Here is a 19,327-nt window from a genome sequence, read left to right on the forward strand (position 1 = left end):
TCATTATTAGATTCTTAATAGCCAGGATCACAAGATAAATACATATATCGAGTTGAGCATTTATTCTCTTAAAATACAAATTGTCATGTGTTGTAGAATAGTCTTGTGTTGGCATGACTGCTGCATTCATTCTCTGCTTGAATGGAAGCCAAATTATAAGCAAAAACTGGTTTGTGAACCTAGAACTGGTGGACATGCTTAGGATTCTAATGTTTTATGGTTTCTAAATTGCTTTTATAACAGTTGCCCCAATTTATGCACATTTATTTAATCATGTATTATCTATACAAATAATATTTAATATGCCTTAATAACACCCCCCTAACAGAAATTTTATAAGAATGATAAAATACTTGTAAATAGTGTTTTTAATCTGATTTCTTTCTGCCTTGCATCTTCCCTGAGGTGGATACATCCAATTTGGAAACCACTAACCAAGTACTTGTATCTTTGCTGTAGAGATAAACTTGTCTCAGGAACGGACAGATTGAAGAGTCCAATAAACAAGGCACCCAAATGACAGCAGTCTCAGAGACACAAAAATAAAGACTGCCCCTCTAACTTAATTTTTTTGGATAAATTGCAAATCATTGGCCCTCATTCTGAGTTAAACATATTCATTCCTTTTTATATAGGTGCTAAGACATTGGTAAAATTAACAGTGCATGTCACCACCAAATGACTTACATATACCAAAATTCTTGCCTAACATGTTAATTTTGTTTAATTCTCACAGGGCTCATCTTATTTTTTTTCCCTTCTGAGTTTGTGAAGTTGCTGCTCTCACACACCCCTTCACAGAAACCCACACTTTGCAGTGAAGCTAGTCCTCATTCTGTGAAACTTCCTCTGATTGCCTTGACATCGTTAAAAAAAAAAAAAAAAAAAAAAAGAAGTATATGATGGTGGCTTCTAGAGCTCCATTTTCTATTTCAGTATTTCTCTCCCTCATATGTGGGCTCCATTGCCTCATTTCGCAGCACCCTTTCTGGTGCAACTCATTGCTTCATCCTGCATTTTAAGGACAGCCCCACGGCTTCATGTCTATCTCTTCCAGATTCCATTTTTCAGAACTTTGTGGTTCCCCATTTCTTAGTAAATGTACTATCTCCTTGCTGTAACCTGAAAGCTAAAATATCTTGAAAACTATGGAGTTCTACTGGCAAAGTCATAGCAACAGACATCCCAGTGAGCTAGTTTTACCTAAGCTTTTACCACACAAGACCCTTACCCACACTTTCAACCCTCGCTCTTGCCTACCATACTGAACTACGTAAGAGTCCACCACTGTGCTTGTTCACATCATTTAGCCTCTGTCTGAAAGATTCTTTACCACCCTTCTTCACCTTTCCTTTCTACATTCTAGTCTCTGCTTAAATATTTTCCAGGAAACATCTCCTTGAACTTTCTTGAACTGCAACATTCGAGTCCCCATATCACATTGTCATCACCCCTATGTGAGCACTTAACACACTGAATTGAAATCACCAGGACATTTATCTTTTATTTTTTGGCTATAAACTCCTTTAGATAAAGCACTGTGTCTTCTTTACTTTTGTTTGAGTAGCACATTGTTGGAGAAGGGAGGGAGGGAGAAATAAGGAGGGAAGGAAGAAGTTATAGAGCTAAAGAAGACTAAAGAGCTATGGGTCTTTTCATCTACCTTTAGACATGCAAAAGTAAATATTTGCTGGAAAGCCTTCATAATGTGAAGCAAGAGACATAGATTTGAAGTTTTATACTTATGACATAAAATAAAACAAATTATCTTTTTTCCAAGCTATTCATCTCAGTGTTCCTGCCTAATTTATTTCTTATGGTTCTTTTTTAGAATTTTGTACCACTTTGATATGCAAATTTTAGACATATGCATTGCTCTGGGAATATATTTCATATTTTATTGATTATAATATCCCATTAATAGTGGAGAACCCAATATATTATATAAAACCACATAAAATATGTAAGTCAGTTATAAAATGCTTCACAATTTGGGAATTGTTAAGTTATGAAAAATGTGCATTTTAGGATTTGGGATTATAGTAATAATACAATAAAATCTAAAAATTATTGAATGCTTACAAGATGCCAAGTACTTTACATACATTATAATACTTAATTATCAAAATAACCCTAGAGGTAAATTCTACTTTTATTATCTTCTTACATATAAGGAAACAAAATGCACAGAGAGGGGTGTGTGGAGGGGTGTATTATGAGCGTGGAGAGAATGAGAGAGATTTATTTTAAAGGACTGCAGAGGCTGGCAAGTCCAAAATCTGCAAGATAAGTTATTAGGCTAGAAACCTAGGGAATAGTTGATGCTACAGTTCAAGTCCAAAGGCAGAATACTGGGAAAATTCTCTTTTCTTCAGAGAAGGTCAGATTTAAATGATAATCTCACCTAAAAAATATTTTCACAGAAGTATCTAGAATAATGTTTGGACAAATATCTGGGTACCATGGCCTACCCGAGTTGACATATAAAATTAATTATCCCATAGTTCACTGAGCACTTTTGTATGAAGTACAACAAACCGCATTGTTCCATGGAGTACACTGGAAAGGAATTTGACTGGTACTAAAGCAGATTGCTTTTCTAAAATCAAACAAAATTGACATGTTCAATAAATCACCAGATAGAGCACTCTAAGTTAATGTTATATTATTTCATGGTATTCTAAAACTCTTTGATGCTAATTATTCTAAATGCTACTTTTTGTTTCTATAATGTATGAATAAAAGCAAGAAGATTGCTTTAAATGTTACCATTTTCTCCATAGTGAAAACACAACAGTGATTGATAGGAGTTGAAGCCACCATAACTTCCATCAAATAATTAGAGAACATATCTAGTATATTTATATATTAGGGGAAAAAAGCTTAGCATTAGAGCTGATAGGATAATATTACACATACCTTAATTAAACATTGAACAATAACTAATCATAAAAGAGCTGGAATATTTGTTAATAATCCTGTTTACATTTCAAATATGAAAATTAAATGTTAAATTACATTTCTTCATTGCTTACAAACTCTTAGTAATCGAAACCATTTAAAACTCAATAACAATATTTGATTTGGTCTGGTTTTTAACTTCGCACCATGGATTTCAGCTCAGTACTTTCCTAACATAACATCTTTGACTAAGGCATGATGTTTTACTTAAGCAGAGAAGTAGGGACGGATATTCCTGCATTTTTTAAGTGATCTTTCCTGTCGTAGACATTACTTTCCTCACAAACTTGATGTTGATGTTGTTCTCTTTCCCACTTAAATGGAGAAGATGAATCACAAGAAAAAAAAATCTGCTCTGTTCATGTTGTATGAACATGATTGTTGTTACTTGGTTTATTCTTAGGACTATGTGAGAATTCATTGATATTTGCCTATTTGTTCAGACTCATTGTCCACCTGAAGTTTCACCAAGGTACCCCATTCCTGGTGTTGCAGGCACAACTCTGCCTGGATGCGGCCGTCTGAAAGATGAAATTTTATCTTGCCTCTGGGTTAGAGACTACTAAGTGCACCCTTCATTTTAGTAGTTTGCAAAATAGAAAGTGACTATAGTTTTCTGACTAAGAAGAGAAGCGATGCCATTTGGAAAGTTTAATTAACACAAGACTGGTGAGATCATTCCTAGAATTAGGGGTTAATAATCACTGAGATGGTGGCTTCATTTATATCCTGGATATAAACAAACCTATTTAACCAGCCTTATGGTTAACCCAGCTCTTGGTTAAAAGTTACATTCCTGGTAGATTAAACGTATTTTACAGTTTCAGGTGAATAATTCTGAGAGCCTCTTGCCCCTCCTCAACAAACAGTACACAGACAGAATTGTCATTCAAGATAAGAAGAAAAAGAGTATGTATAAACTAAAAGAATCTTACCTAAATCTGTTGCACACACCTCCCACCCTCCAGTCTCCTAACAGCCTGGCCCTTTCTGTTCTTCCTTATGTTGGTAGAATGAGTAATACTCTGCAGTTTATGGAAGTTGCTGAGCATGTGTGTCAACAAGATTCTTTTCTCTCAAGACTTGTCATCAAATACCATGGTTTCCTATAGTTTCTTTTCATTTTAACCAGAGCTGACTCAAAGTTTAAAGCTTATAATTTTTCTTTCTACACTCTAGTTTCCCACTGGTTTCACAGCTATGGTCATTTAAAATGTGTATCTGTATATCTATTTCAGAGAATTGTTAGCAGCATTCTGTTCTTTCTTTGTTTGATGAATCTCATTCAACTCCATACAGTGCCGACACAGTCCAGCCATCCCATTTCATTCCCATTCACTCCAGTGTGTCATGATTGGTGCCATTGCTTTTAATCTAATACCTTCAAGACCTTGTCAGTAGCCCAGATTAAATTGTTGAAAAATATAAATGTGACATTTGTCATTATCTTGGACTTCCAGGTTATTTAAAAATTCTAAAACTTCATTTTTATACTAAAATGTGATAATGCACATTAAATACTTACCAGATTGACTTTCCGGAGTAGACAGTCAAAACAGGTCAATTGTCATTAAGTCATGACCCTTTGTGGACTTTTATTTAAGTATGGGCCACTCTTCAGTCAGCCTCTGAAGAGACATATTGCCTCTGGATTCTTTACAATTTTTCTTTTTAAAAAAAGTTTCATTTTAGGAGAATTCAGTCAGTCTTTCAGCTTTCCTTTTTTTTTTTTTTTTTAATGTTTATATATTTTTGTGAGACAGAATGTGAGTGGGTGAGGGACAGAGAGAGAGGGAGACACAGAATCTAAAGCAGGCTTCAGGCTCAGCTGTAAGCACAGAGCCCGACACAGGGCTCGAACTCATGAGCTGTGAGGTCATGACCTGAGTTGAAGTCAGATGCTTCACCAACTGAGCCACCCAGGTGCCCTCATCTTTCAGCTTTTAATTGCCAATAAAAGTTACTGATTCCTGGAATGCCAGAACTGAAAGCACTGGAGGCTCCCAAATTCCAGACTTTTTATTTTACATAAGAAGGTTTACGGTTTTTCCTGATACTGGTTTGTGTGTTTCTTTGAGTGATTACCAGTGGTGATTTGGACCTGTTTCTGGAAATATACGAACAGATCACAGTGTACAGATATGTTTTGAAGTGATCCTGGGTAATTTTTATGTTTGCTTCTCAGTGCTATGAATGTGTGCTTTAGGCCTGTTCATTTGTACCTAATAGCTACTGAACACTGTTCTAGAGAATATTTTATGATATTTGAACACTCACGCAAACATAAATATTCCAAGGAAGCCTTTTGATCCACACTGAAACTAGCCTGCTACAAGAACTAGAGAATAATTACAACCTTTGGCCCAATGGTAGCATTAAATTTTCTAACTCTTAGAAACTAGCTGTTGGCTTTATACAAAGGAATATCAAGCTGCTTTCTCTTTTATTAAAACTCAAAGCAGGGTAGAGCACTGTGTTCAATACACAAAAGGAAGTGCTTCATTTTTATAGAAATAGTGTGTTTCTTGTTCCTAGTAGAAATCACTAATAAATCTTGAGCATATTAACTTTACAGAGCATGATTCCTGTTAGATACGAAACTATTTCAATACCCAGATTATCTCTATGGGAGGGATCTACAGGACCATCTTGCTCCTGGTACTTAATAATGATAACTAACCTTTCATAATATTTCATTCTTTAAAGAGGAAGTTTAGGGGCACCTGGGTGAATCAGTCAGTTAAGGATCCAATATCAGCTCAGGTCATGATCTTGCAGTTCTTGGGTTTGAGCCCCACATTGGGCTCTGTGCTGACAGCTCAGACCCTGGAACCTGCTTTAGATTCTTCTCTCTCTCTCTATGCCCCTCCCCCCCCAAATAAATAAGCATTAAAAAAAAATAAAAAATAAAGAGGAATTTATACACATTATCTTATTTTAACTTTCACAACAACCAGAAGAGAAAGGCAAGTGTGCGAGTCTGACCATTGTAGATTGGTAGAGATTTAGTTAACTACAATCCACAGCTCACTTCTGTAGTCAGGACTAAAGAAAGCCATTCCCATTCTTCCTTTGCATTTCTCAGCATCTGCCCATATTCCAGATTCCTCTTTTTGTCACTTTGAACCATGAATCTCTGCCTTTCTCCTGTCTCCACAAGATCCTCAATGCTTTTCTGAGGCATGACTAACTTTTCTGAAAATTCAGGGACATGTTGCATAGCAAATGGTCTCTGCCATTTCTCTGGCTCTCCGTCTCACAAACCATCCCTTCCCAAAGTCCACATACCTCAAACATGCCCCCCACCTCATACAGATTAGGAAAGTTAGGTTCAGGAGGGGTAAGTGATAGATCCAAATCATGGAGAATGACCTGAAGAATGACAGATCCAGGGCTCCACTAGTTATTTTAACAATGTCAACAATAACCATTTGTTTGGTACATTATAATTTATATAGATATTTCATTTGCATTAACACATTTTAATCTGTTTACTAACCCTGTGTGGGAAGTATTATTCCATTTTGCAGAGCACATGTAGATACATACAGAATTGATTTATCAAAGGCACTGCCAATTTGTTATCACTCGACTTACACTTTCCTTTGCAATTTCACTTACATAAAATTGATTTCAACTCCTAACATACATCTTACTGAAGTCCAGTAGTGTTCCAAGGACTTCTATAATTACTAGTAGCTCAAAGTTTCATGGTCACCTCTTTCTACAGCCTTTGGTCTCAGCTGAATCTCATGTTCTAGACTAGATGATAGGTTTCTCAGCTTCAGTGCAACCTACATATAAAAAATAGTCCTTTTTATGTATTTATTTTTAACTTTTTCTAAAAACCAAAGCCAACTACTCTAGAAGCTGTAGGAAGCAACCTGGAAAATTTTCACCACTAATGTGCATTTTGCCAGAGTTGGCTTACTAAAAAATATTTGTTTCATCTTGCTGCAGAGTTAATAATGGATTCAGTATTGGAAATTTTATACCTAATCTCATGTTATTTTTTATTACAAAATATTGCTTCATAAAAATGTTTGTTATTTAGCTTTGGTAATGATTTATGTGTCCTTTCAGAAAATTTTAACCATAAAGAATTTTATGACATCAGTGTTTTGTCAAATTTTTGTCCTCAGGACCTGCTTGTATTCTTAAAAATCACTAAGAATGTCAAAGAACTTTTATTTATAGGAGTTAAAAGTGTTGTTTTTTACCATAATAGAAATTAAAGGTGAGAATTAAAATTTTTTTTATCAATTCATTTAAAAATAATAACAAACCAATTACATGTTAACACAAATAAGATCTTTTTATGAGTACAGTAGTACCCCCTATCCACAGGGGATATGATCCAAGACCTCCCGGTGGATACCTGAAACTGCAGAAAGTCCCAAACCCTATATATGCTATGTTTTTCCTATATATACATGCCTATGATAAGCTTAAAACTTAGGCACTCTAAGGGGTGCCTGAGTGGCTCAGTTGATTAAACACCTGATTTCAGATCAGGACATGATCTTGCAGTTCTTGAGTTCGAGCCCCACATCAGGCTCTGAGCTGAAGCTCAGAACCTGGAACCTACTTCAGATTCTATGTCTCCCTCTCTCTCTCCACCCTTCCCTCACTAGTTCGTTCTCTCTCTCTCTCTCTCTCTCTCTTTCAAAACTAAATAAACAATAAAAAGTTAGGCACTCTAAGAGATTAACAGCAACTAATCATAAAATAAAACAATTATAACAATATACTTTAAAAATGTTATGTGAATATGGTCTCTTTCCCTCAGAATATCTTATTGTACTACATTTACTCTTCTTGTGATAATGTGAGATGCTAAAATGCCTGTGTGACAACATGAAGTGAGGCGGATGATGCAGGCATTCCAATGTAGTGTCAGGCTGCTATTGACCTGACAATACATCAAGAAGATCATCTGCTTGGACCATGGTTGATCAGGATTAAACGAAATACATGAAACCACAGAAAGCAAAAGTGCAGATAAGGAAGGACTACTGTAGAACTATATTCTCCTAAAAAATAATAATGAGAAGATTAGCACTATTTTTTATTTTCGCTAATCTGTTTAATGGCTAGCTTAATAGAAGATAACTAGGTTGTCATTGGTATACATTATTACTATTGAAGTACATGAAGAAAATTAGCTTCATGGAGGCATATAGTTGGAAACAGGAGATGTATTTGAGTAGTGTTTTCAGGTAAATGTGGGTATTCTTCTTTGATACTACACCAAAATTTGACAAATGGTAGTTTCTTAGGGAGTCTTACTTACCATTAGGTGAGGTCAGACAACCAATTAGTTGGAAAAATGTATTAAATCTGCCAAAATTCTAATAACGTCATTGCACTCTAATTTTTCCTATTGTGCTTCTGTTAGCCACTGTTCTAAGCACTTTAGATCTATTAACTAACTCATTTAATTGTCTTGATAACTCATTGAGGAAGGTGCTATTATTAACCTCATATTATGCAAATAATGAAACTGAGGCTTAGAGAACCTCTGAAATGAATATTCCATGTTACTGCTCAGCTCTATTGTTTCACAGGATAGTAAATTCAAAATGAAATAAGTCTAATGACAAGGATAAATAATAGAATTTCAAAGTTACTGGTAAGCATATGACATATTGAACACTAATAATACATTGGTTAATTACAAAGGGAGATAACAGCCCCCCTTTAGTAGGCCAAAATCACTTATTAAGCTCTTAGCATGCCTCCAATTATATTGCCTATTGCAATAGAACGATCTATTTTTGGTAACTTGTTTCTAATACAGTATTTTTCTGAATATGATATCGAAGAACTACATTAACACAGCTTATGAATATAATTTTTACCAATCATTGCACTTTTGTGTGAACTTTCCCTTATATTGCTAATAAAAATACCTTAAATTAATTTTAGGAAAATGTGTTTGGGATCCTAGTAAAAGAAAGCTAGACATAGCTTTTCAGGATTTACATAACTCTCTAGGATTGCAAAATCTCAGGAACATAGGGATAACAGTTCGGGATGTTATAACACAAATTTCTAGAGGAGTTGTCAGGCAAAGCATAGCAGGAAGACATAATTCCTCTTGATGGCACAGGAAAGGAGTGGTGAGCAAGAGCAGAAGCAATACCATAAAGAACAATTTTTAGTGCAGCCAATCTTAAGGGTACTTTCTGGAAGCTTTCCAGAATAGAGTCAGCTGAGAAAACTATGCTTAATAATGGGTATGCTTTCTCGAGGTCATACATGCAGCATTTGCATAGTATTTTAGAATGAGTTATGATATGAGTTATGGTATGAATAAAAAATAAGAAAAAAATTGAATAGTGTATCCCAGCTGAGATTTATCTATCAAATCTTCCCTCTGATAGATAAAATAAACATTAATATTAAAGCACTCAAGAGAATTTAGGGGAATAAGTTTATCTCTACTCCTGAAATATATCAAGATGCATATATTAAAATAATACTGGAAGTTATGACTCAGACAACTAGATCAGTTGGTTTTTGTTTATAAGACATTACAACTCAGCATACCATAAATATTCTTATAGGCTCAACACCTGTTCTTTTCACAAACTGACTCCATTCAGAATATTCATTGCATAAAAATAAAGCTAAGTAATTGGCAATAACTTGGGTCTCCTTATAGAGCGATGTGAATTATTATTTTTTGCATTCCTCATAGACATTTAGAGGAATTGACATATTTTGTAAATAAAAGGAGTCGGGGGTAAGCAACTCCATGGGCAAAACTTCAGTCTGATAATTGCATATTCCAATCTGACTGCCAGGAAGAAAGAGAATGGGCAAGATACTAGTTCATTAGCTCCAAGCAATGGAATCACATGTTTGTTTTGGTTTGGTTTTGGTTACATCACTTGTATACAGTAGGGCACTGGAGGAAGAGGACATGGTGTTGAAGAGACGATGCAAAGGAAGGGCACAAGAAGAGACAAGATGTCATAATAATTGGTATAGCTAGCATTTGTATAAAATTTCACAGTTTACAGTATGTTTTAAGTATTTCATTTCATTTAATCCTAACCAAAAAGGGGAGAGGGGAATCCTGTGGAGTTGATGCATTGCTATTATTAATACCTTTTTTACAAATGAAGACTGAGGTTCAGGTTAAGTGGTTGGCTCAAGGTTACACAGCCAGTAAGGAGGAGGATTTCAAATCCAGCCATTGTGATTCCTAAAACTGTAGGCTTTTCTCAGTACCACCACATAGGCTGGATTGTTTCCACAGTACATCCTAGAAAACATCCTAATATGTCAAGTCATTGGGCAGAATGTCCAAAGATAAACTATGCCATCTACTGATCCCTCCACCAATCTGATTTCTAACAAATATAAAGCACACATTCTCCCACTTACTACCCAGGAGATGGGTATGAGACCTTGGGCTGTAGACCCAACCCTGACTACCAGGGCAAAACTTTTGGAGAAAATAAAGAGGATTATTGCCAGATCACATGTGACTTAAATATTGGGAACTTTCCAGTTAGTGCCTTTTTTTAGTCTCTAAGAAGTGAGCTCTCTCCTGAGGAAAATAATGTGTCTGTATAATGATTACTTTTTACTTGTAATTTTTGGATAACTTTCCTGGAAAAAAAAAAGAGGGCTGACTAGGCTATGTAGCAAGAGAGACGATAGTTAACTCTGATAAAGGTGTTCTGATTATAAGCCAGAGTGGGGAGAATCTCCTTCCCTCGGATATATTTCAAGGCAATAGGTTTTAGCTATTAGAGATCTTCAGAGTATATTTATTTTTCCTTTTTTTTCTAGTTTCAAAAATTATTTTTATTATCACTGTGAAACATTTCAAACACACTAAATCTTCTTAAGAATAATATGACATATTCTGAGCATTTTTCTACATAAAGGAGAAAGTTGAATGAAAATAATTGTAATATTATATAAAATTAAGACAGTAACAGGGGTGACTAGGTGTCTCAGTTAAGCATCCAACTCTTGGACTTTTGGTGTTGCCTCAGGTCATGATCCCACATTCATGGGATTGAGCCCTGCATTGGGCTCTGTGCTGACAGCAAGGGGACAGTTTGGGATTCTTTCTCACTTTCTCCTTCCACCCCTCCCCTGCTCGCCTTTGTGAGCGTGTCTGTACACACTCTCCTTCTCTCAAAATAAATAAAACAAACTTTAAAATTAAGACAGCTATTATAACCATCCTGTTATACATGTGGTAGATGAAAGAGTATCTATAATAATTATCAGTGCAAAGGGTCCATTTTAATTTGCTAATTTTCTTACTCTCATTTAAAGCTATGTATAAAGTTCAATCTTCTACAACATAAAATATCAATTCCACGTCCTTATCTGCACTAATTGCTTATTAATACTGCCATTTTAATAATAAATCCTAAGCTACTCAATATAGTTTAATATCTGTATTCAGGACAGAATCAATAGTAATCAGTGTTAGAATTTAGAGAGAAACCAATAAAAGGGCAAAGTCACAGACAGAATTCCATGAATTCAGCTTTTAGAGAAAAAATTATCCAATACATGACAGTTGGTTCTCTGTTCTAAGTCTAATGGTGCCTGCATGAAAATGCATGGCTCCAACCTTGAGAATTTGGCCATATCAATTGATGGAGCTTTTATTCAATAATTGCGTTTTTCTTTATTAAAACTGCTTTGTAGCATAGAATTATAAACATCCTTTAAAAACAAATGGTAATCAACTGAAAGTGTTAGTAAACCTACTGGCTTTGAAGAATTATGTTCAGAGCCTTTGCTGTAGATTTCCTGGTGTAATCTGAGACCAGCCCCATCCACGGAAAACAGGGAAAGACCTAAGAAAAAATCATCCACTCCAAATTTGTAGGTGGCTTTTGTGTGTGTGTGTGTGGTGGCATTTTTAACAGTAGCAAAAGGAACTCACCTAAAGACTTAATCTTGGATGGCAACAAGATGAATGGATCCCCACACCAGCTCTCCAAATCTTAAAAGCTTATAAAGAGGTCCTAACTGGGTTCGGTCACCTATATATACCCTATATACTGCACAGGTGTTTTCAACATCACAGGACCATCTCAAGGCTATGTCCTTGGAGCAGCATCTGGGAGCAGGAAAGGCAAATGGAACCCACATTCCCGGGACAGAGGAGGGGGTGAGGAGCCCCCCAGTGCCCAGTCCAGCTCATGAGTCAATTGACAAATGTCTTTTTGATCACATTCCCCAACAATTATATTATATAACAATATCTATTCCCTGCTAAGCCATCTTTACTTTCAGTTTATTTTCACCTGGCTTGCAGCTAAGACACTGATGAGTTCCACATGAGTTTGACATGAAATACTTTCACCTATGTGGGGATAATTTCAGGTTCAAAGATAATCAGTTATTTGAAAGATAATTCCTAACCATGCTAAAAGGAAGTAATTCTGTTTAAGAATGCAAGAAGTTACCACTTTTTTGTTGAGCTAATTCCTAGAAAAGCCACGTGGTGAACATAAATGTTAAACTCTTCATAATTTTTCTCTCTTCAAAGTTAGAACTACAAAGAAAATGTTGGACTTAAATATGGCAGTCCTATTTCTAGAAGAATAATAATGGTAGACTAATGCATACAGAGGAAAACGAGAGATCATATTTTCAAAATAATTGAAAGGATTTAAATTTTTTTCTAAGGAATCGATATCTTACTTTGAGAATTCTAATATCAAAGGATATTAGTTAAGGGTATTTTCCTTAACGCACCCTGTCTCTAGGGCAAAGTTGGTAACATGAAATGTGCTTCAACATTTAAGACATCTCTGGTCCACACCTGTGCATGCATTTTCTGTTTGAAATAGAGATTAAAAGTTGCACTTAAAAAAAAAAAATGACTTAATAATACTCTGTGGTAGTAAAGAGAATAGCAAAAAGAAATAGAAAATTTTATTTTCACACTATAGTTACACTGTGCTTTGTGAAATATATGTGACCTTAAAATAGTCTCTACAAATTAAATAATTGTAGGGGCACCTGGGTAGCTCAATCCGTTAAGCATCTGACTTCAGCTCAGGTCATGATCTCACCGTCTGTGAGTTCGAGCCCCATGTCGGTCGGGCCCTGTGCTGACAGCTCGGAGCCTGGAGCCTTCTTATTCAGTGTCTCCCACTCTCTCTGCCCCTTCCCACTCACACTCTGTCTCTCTCACTCTCAAAAAATTAATAAATGTTAACTTTTTTAAAATTAAATAACTGTAAATAAACCTCTGGAGTTGCCTCCTAAATTTTATTCTGTAAATAATTTTACTGAAAAGGAACATACTAATTATATAAGTGAATATTCATTTAGACAGATGTTTGGTAATCTTTTACTTATGTATTAATTTTTTTCAACGTTTTTATTTATTTTTGGTACAGAGAGAGACAGAGCATGAACGGGGGAGGGGCAGAGAGAGAGGGAGACGCAGAATCGGAAACAGGCTCCAGGCTCCGAGCCATCAGCCCAGAGCCTGACGCGGGGCTCGAACTCACGGACCGTGAGATCGTGACCTGGCTGAAGTCGGACGCTTAACCAACTGCGCCACCCAGGCGCCCCATGTATTAGTTTTTTTAAGGGAGTAGAAAGTATGGTCTTCAAAAGGAATAATTCCAAAAAGAATCGGGGAGAAGACCCTCTAGTTGGGAACTAAATTCACCTTTGGTGGAAACTACCAAGAATTCACACACACTATAGAAGAGTCTATAACTGAAGGAAACAAAAGTTTATTCACCTGATATGCAGCAAGCCAATAAAAACTAGTATCCACCTTTTGCAGTAAAGAAAGACAGGCAATATTTGGTGTGGTGCCCCCAGGAGATTAGGGAGCTAATACTCTAAAGTCCCAAACTCCCTGATTGTTTGCAAGTGAGGGGTTTTAAAGACAAAATTTGGGGAAGGGGTTTCCTAAAAGGTGGACACCATTGATTGAAGGCCCACGCTAGCAGGTGCTCTGGTGCCGCTTTGTCTGATTCCCTGGAGGTCTTCTCCATCCCAAGAGAGTTGAAACCTGAAAAATATCTTTATTCTTTTAATTAGGTACAGTCGGTGATCTATCTCTAGGGTAGTGCTGATTCATACCTATAAGCTAGTAGAGTCGCATTCCTACAGGTTCGTTGGTCAGTCCAGTGGTGCCTGGGCGATATGACCTCAAGCGTTCATTCTTTCATCTGCACTGACGAGATGGACACCAATTTCAAGATTAAAAGGGAAATTTCCAGAAAGAAATCACTAAACATGTGTTTTGCAGCCATGTTTCTAATGAGACCAGGACAACTGTATTCAGCGTAGCAAAATCTTTGATGTTGTAAACGTTAACATATTGTGGATGAGCAAGGCAATTGCAGGAATGAACAACAGGCTCTCATGACAAGGAAAGACCATTCAGAACCAGGAATTTTAAGTTACCTGACAAGTTATTTATTGATTTATTTATTTTTGCCTAAAGGGAGCATTTTCTCTAGCTTTGAAGGGATACTTACATAATTTATTTAGTTCATTCCATCTGCTTTCTTCTGGTCTAAATGTGGTCTCCTGAGTAGATGTCCCTAATAGAAGAACCCTCTTTGATGAGATGAACATTTTCTTTGTTTGAATTTAGATTTCTTTTTTTTATTTTAAATTAAACATTAGTGCCATATGTAATTAGTCTGAGTAGAGTAAGCTAAGTTTTTGACACCCATTCACCTAAGTTTCATTTACAGTATTTTATATAATATATAGAAATTATAAATGGTATTTACATAATACATATAAATTCTATATAAATTTATATATCAGGAAATGCAAGCTTCCTCTTCTCTTACAATTATTATTATCTCCCTGGAAATAATGATGTCTAACTGTTTGGTGTACATCTTTACATTTTTTTTCTTTTTCTTTCTCTTTCTCTTTCTATGAATACACACTCATTCTCATTCATTTATTCATTCAACAAATATTTATTGATGTCATATTATGAGCCAGGTATTGTTTTAGGAGATAACAGCAGTGAACAGTTCCTGCCTTTGGGGAATTTATACATTTTTTTGTTATAAAAATGTAATAATACAGTAGGTACTCTGGCAGTGCCAGATGTTCTTTTACTCAATAATACATCATAAGCATTTCTCCACATCAGCACTTGGAGCCTCACCCTATTCTTTTTTTTTTTCTTTTTCCATTCATGTATCATGAAATAGTTTATACTCAGCATCTACACATTTTGTCAACCTAAAAAAAAGCAGTTATTTTATCAACAAAATGGGTTTCTTCAGGAATGGTAGAGAATTATAATTCAGGACCTGCAAGCTACAGCAAAGCCATAGGCAAGTCCAACAGACTAAGGAGAAGAAGACTATTTTATGGAGAAGGAGGAAGTTGGGAGGGTTGTTTTTAACTAAGGTCCATTGGAGAAAAAACAAGAGTTCAAAGTGATGATGGTTCTTCATTGGCTGAGTTGCAGGGGTCCTCAATTTCTTAAAGCAGATGCAGTATACATCTTTTCCTGTTGGGACCTGTAACTGATCATTCTTACCTGTTAAGATTCTTTTGATGGGGTCTATAATTGACAATTCTTCCTGTAATTGATGTTGAATGGTATAGCTCCCGCTCCTAGCCTTCCAGCTCTACCTTAGTGGAAAATTAATATTTTCACAGTGTTCACTTTCCATTCAGGACTCAAGCAACTAAAATCTGGATTTCTACTAAAATATAGTTTAATAGGTTGTTAAAGAGAAAGAATTTCCTCTGCCCTTCAAGATCCTTCTATTCTAGACTTAAGAATCAAATTGACAGTAGACAGATTAACAGGAGAAAATCAAATTTAGTTTCATACTTACCGGGATCCACACGGACAAGAACTTCCAAAGAGAGTCAGGCAATGTGAGGTTTATTTGAGCTAAGAAGAGGGGTAAGCCTTTGGGGATACAAAGGGAAGGAAGTTTATTAGTAGGAAGGAGAAGGGAGATGTTTGGAAAACAAAGGTTGCCCTATTATGCCATCAAGTTTCTTAGGTAAAAAGGAACCTGTGTTAATAGCTCTCTTCCTGGTACATCCAGGGAGTTGTGGGGGAGGTGGCAGTCTGCCCTTGGCCCCTACAAGATCATACAGGCTTATTCCCAAGTTTCGTTGGTGCTTTTCAATTCTCACTTTTCTTGGCTTCTCTGCAGTATGTGATGCAGTCAACTCTAAAACTGCCCTTGACTACTCTAGTGCACACAGCAGCTGTTTCATCTCAAACTCTTTCCCTGTTCTGCTTGTCTTTCTTCGGAATAGTGCCATTTCCTGGGCTCTATCTTTGGCCCTCAGTCCCCATTTTGTCTTTATTTATTTCTTTTAGGTTTATTTATTTATTTTGAGAGAGAGAACACACATGGTTGTGAGTGGGGGAGGGATAGAGAGAGAGAGAGAGAGAGAGAAAGCGAGAGAGAGTCCCAAGCAGACTCCACACCACGTTGTCAACTCAGAACCTGACATTGGTCTTGAATCCACAAACCGTGAAATCATGACCTGATACAAAACCAAGAGTAGAATGCTTAACTGACTGGGTCACCTTGGTGTCCTGTCCCATCTTGTATTTAAAAAAAAATTAATATTTGTTTATTTTTGAGAGAGAGAGAGAGCACCTGAGCATGGAAGGGGCAGAGAGAGAGTGAGGCATAGAATCTGAAGCAGGCTGCAGACTCTGAGCCGTCAGCACAGAGCCTGATGCGGGGCTCAAACTCATGAACCTTGAGATCATGACCTGATCCAAAGTCAGATGCTTAACCGACTGAACCACCCAGGTGCCCCAATCTCATCTTGTCTTTAAATGGTGTCATGTGCTCCCATGAATTACCACCACCTATATGTTAATGAGTCTCAAATCTTGGAATAATTTCATCCTATACACCTCCGACTGGATATCTTATAGGTGCTTCCAACTAAACACAGAACAGAACTCACCATCTTCCCATTCATTCCTGTTCTTAGATTTCTTAACTTCATGCAGGAAAACTCCTTTCACCCACTGCCCAGCCCAGACACTTGGGACTCACTCTTACCATCCCCTCTCCCACATTCTCCATAGCCTGTAGCCTTCTCAGATGTGCCTCCTTAGAATCTTCTTTGCATCCCTACTGTCACCCATCTCCATTTCAGTTGTCAGCATTTATCTCTTACACTAGGGCAAACCTACCTAACTTTGTCATGTTTCACTCCAGTCTACCCTTCACACTACAACCAGAGTGAGTTTTCTAATGCAGACTTTTATTATATATTACTCTTTTCAAAAGTATTTCTTTGGTTTTCTGTGAGCCTCACATTAAGTACAAAAATCTTTGTACAGCTATGTGCTGTAATACAGCTCTCTGTAACTTGCACCTACTTACCTCTGTAGTCTCATCTTCCACCAAGGTGTGTCTGAATATCTGTTCTCATATTCTAAACTGTTGATCCACAGAGGGCCAAATTCTCTCCCTTTGTGCATTTGAACATTCTGCCCTCTTACTGAAAAACTCTTTGCCTTCATGTCAGCTCTTAACCTAGATGGCTGTTCTTCCCTCAAGAATCACCTCAGATTCGATTCATGTTCCCTTGTGACTCTGTGTTTTGTCCATATTGTTCCAAGTGTTTCAAATATCTGCCTTTCCCTCACATTCACCTAGATACACCATCAATGCCCTGAGATCAAACATGACCACCTCTGAGAGCATTTCCTGAGCCTAATATGAGTACTCAGAGAATGCTCTGGTTGTCTTTGTTGTAGTATTTATCCCTGTCACAATAGTCCTCTAATTGTTGTCTGTCTCAGACACTAGACTTGTTACCTAAAGATCTATCATAGCCTCTAACTCAGGAAACAAAGGGGAAGCCCTGGCAAGCTGCCACAGCCAACTGCTCCATCCTGAGGAATCCCAACAAATCAAAAGCAGAGCTCCTGGCTATGTTTGCCAACACTGTTGCCCAACAAACTCAGATAAACTCGTCACAAGAGAAGCCAGTAAATTCAAGGGAGGAGGTTTAGAAAAGAGAAGGAGGTAAATTTATTTTGGGTGAAGGCAGCTAGGGGAGGTGGCAGGTTCAAGCCTTAACAACCAACATGAGGCACCTGGGTGGCTCAGTAAGTTAAGTGTCCGACATCAGCTCAGGTCATGATCTTGTGGTTCATGGGTTCGAGCCCCACATTGGGCTCTGTGCTGACAGCTGACAGCCTGGAGCCTGCTTCAGATTCTGTGTCTCCCTCTCTCTCTGCCCCTCCCCTGCTCTGTCTCTCAAAAATGAATAAAAAAACCATTAATTTTTTTTTTTTTACAAAAACAACCAACCTCTACACTGAACAACCAGCCTCTCCACTGGCAATATGGACACCTGAAGTTTTATGAGGAGAGGATGGGGGTGGGGGCACGTGCAAAAGAGCAGGCAGAGAGTGATCATGGATGGGACTGGATATGTGTTTAGTCCATGAATCTGGGTGGGGAAGGGGATGTGTGGTCTTCTAGGCATTCCATTGCTATCAGAGCTTTCCTGGCCTGGCATTTGGAATTTTCCATTCATTGCAAAACACCTACATCAATGCCTCAAGAAAGTGTGATAAGAAATAAGCACAATGGGTTTTAGTTAGAGCATGAGTTAAGCAGTCTTGTCTATTTCTGCTTTTAACTGTTGGGGTCTATAGTTGAGCAAGAAGGCTCACTGAGTTCTTTGAGGGCAGGAATCATTGCTCTCAATCATTGAATGTTGAATAAGTAATTCATTCTAAACTATGTCTAGTTGTTCATCTCATGAATGAATATCCAATGAAATTCATTCATTCATGAGATGAAAAACTTATTATGATACCTCTCTCCCACGTACAACCTTTGTCAGAAGACATATTTAACTAAAAGATGAAATTAAGTCCTATAAATAGAACAACAGTCTTGGAGGTAAAAGAGTCTTTTGGAAGGAAGTGGTAAAGGAATACCTTGCAGAATATGGAAAATTAGTTATATTTTTCTAACTTATAAATATCTAAGTGACATTTGATTCATAAACTATAGTCTCTTATACTTGGTTCCTTCCCTTCAAAATATCAATTTTTCCTACACTATCGGCTAACTTCATATTCTGTAACAATCCTACACTTTAGAGTCTGCGTGGAACTGTGATGATTCATATTTTACCCTTATGAGTGTTTTACATTTATAAGGGTACATTAACTACGTAATTGGATTAAAACAATAATATTACATTAGACTTCCCTAGACAAAAGAGAATTCAAAACCACTGCCACTACCAGAACCCAGTGACATAAATGAATATTTAAAAAGATTACAGAAGTCTTTACACGTTCTAACACCAAGCTGAAAAGCCCACTTAGCTTTTGTCTTTTAAGCTGGCAGGAAAGTGAGAA

The 19,327-nt window shown here is 36.8% G+C and overlaps 1 protein-coding gene and 1 long non-coding RNA gene across 2 annotated transcripts in view; one reads left to right on the top strand and one right to left on the bottom strand.

The window, feature by feature from the left end:
* LOC123384974 overlaps positions 1-12,018 on the bottom strand; it is a 28,809-nt gene extending 16,791 nt beyond the window's left edge. The window contains exon 1 of the long non-coding RNA XR_006596846.1: positions 11,888-12,018. This is a non-coding gene — a long non-coding RNA (uncharacterized LOC123384974). The remainder of the gene's footprint in view (positions 1-11,887) is intronic.
* ARSJ (arylsulfatase family member J) overlaps positions 1-19,327 on the top strand; it is an 82,583-nt gene that overhangs the window by 54,479 nt on the left and 8,777 nt on the right. The gene's annotated exons all lie outside the window — the stretch shown is intronic.

Source organism: Felis catus, chromosome B1, assembly GCF_018350175.1.
Source record: "Felis catus isolate Fca126 chromosome B1, F.catus_Fca126_mat1.0, whole genome shotgun sequence".
Classification (NCBI taxonomy): Eukaryota; Metazoa; Chordata; class Mammalia; order Carnivora; family Felidae; genus Felis; species Felis catus.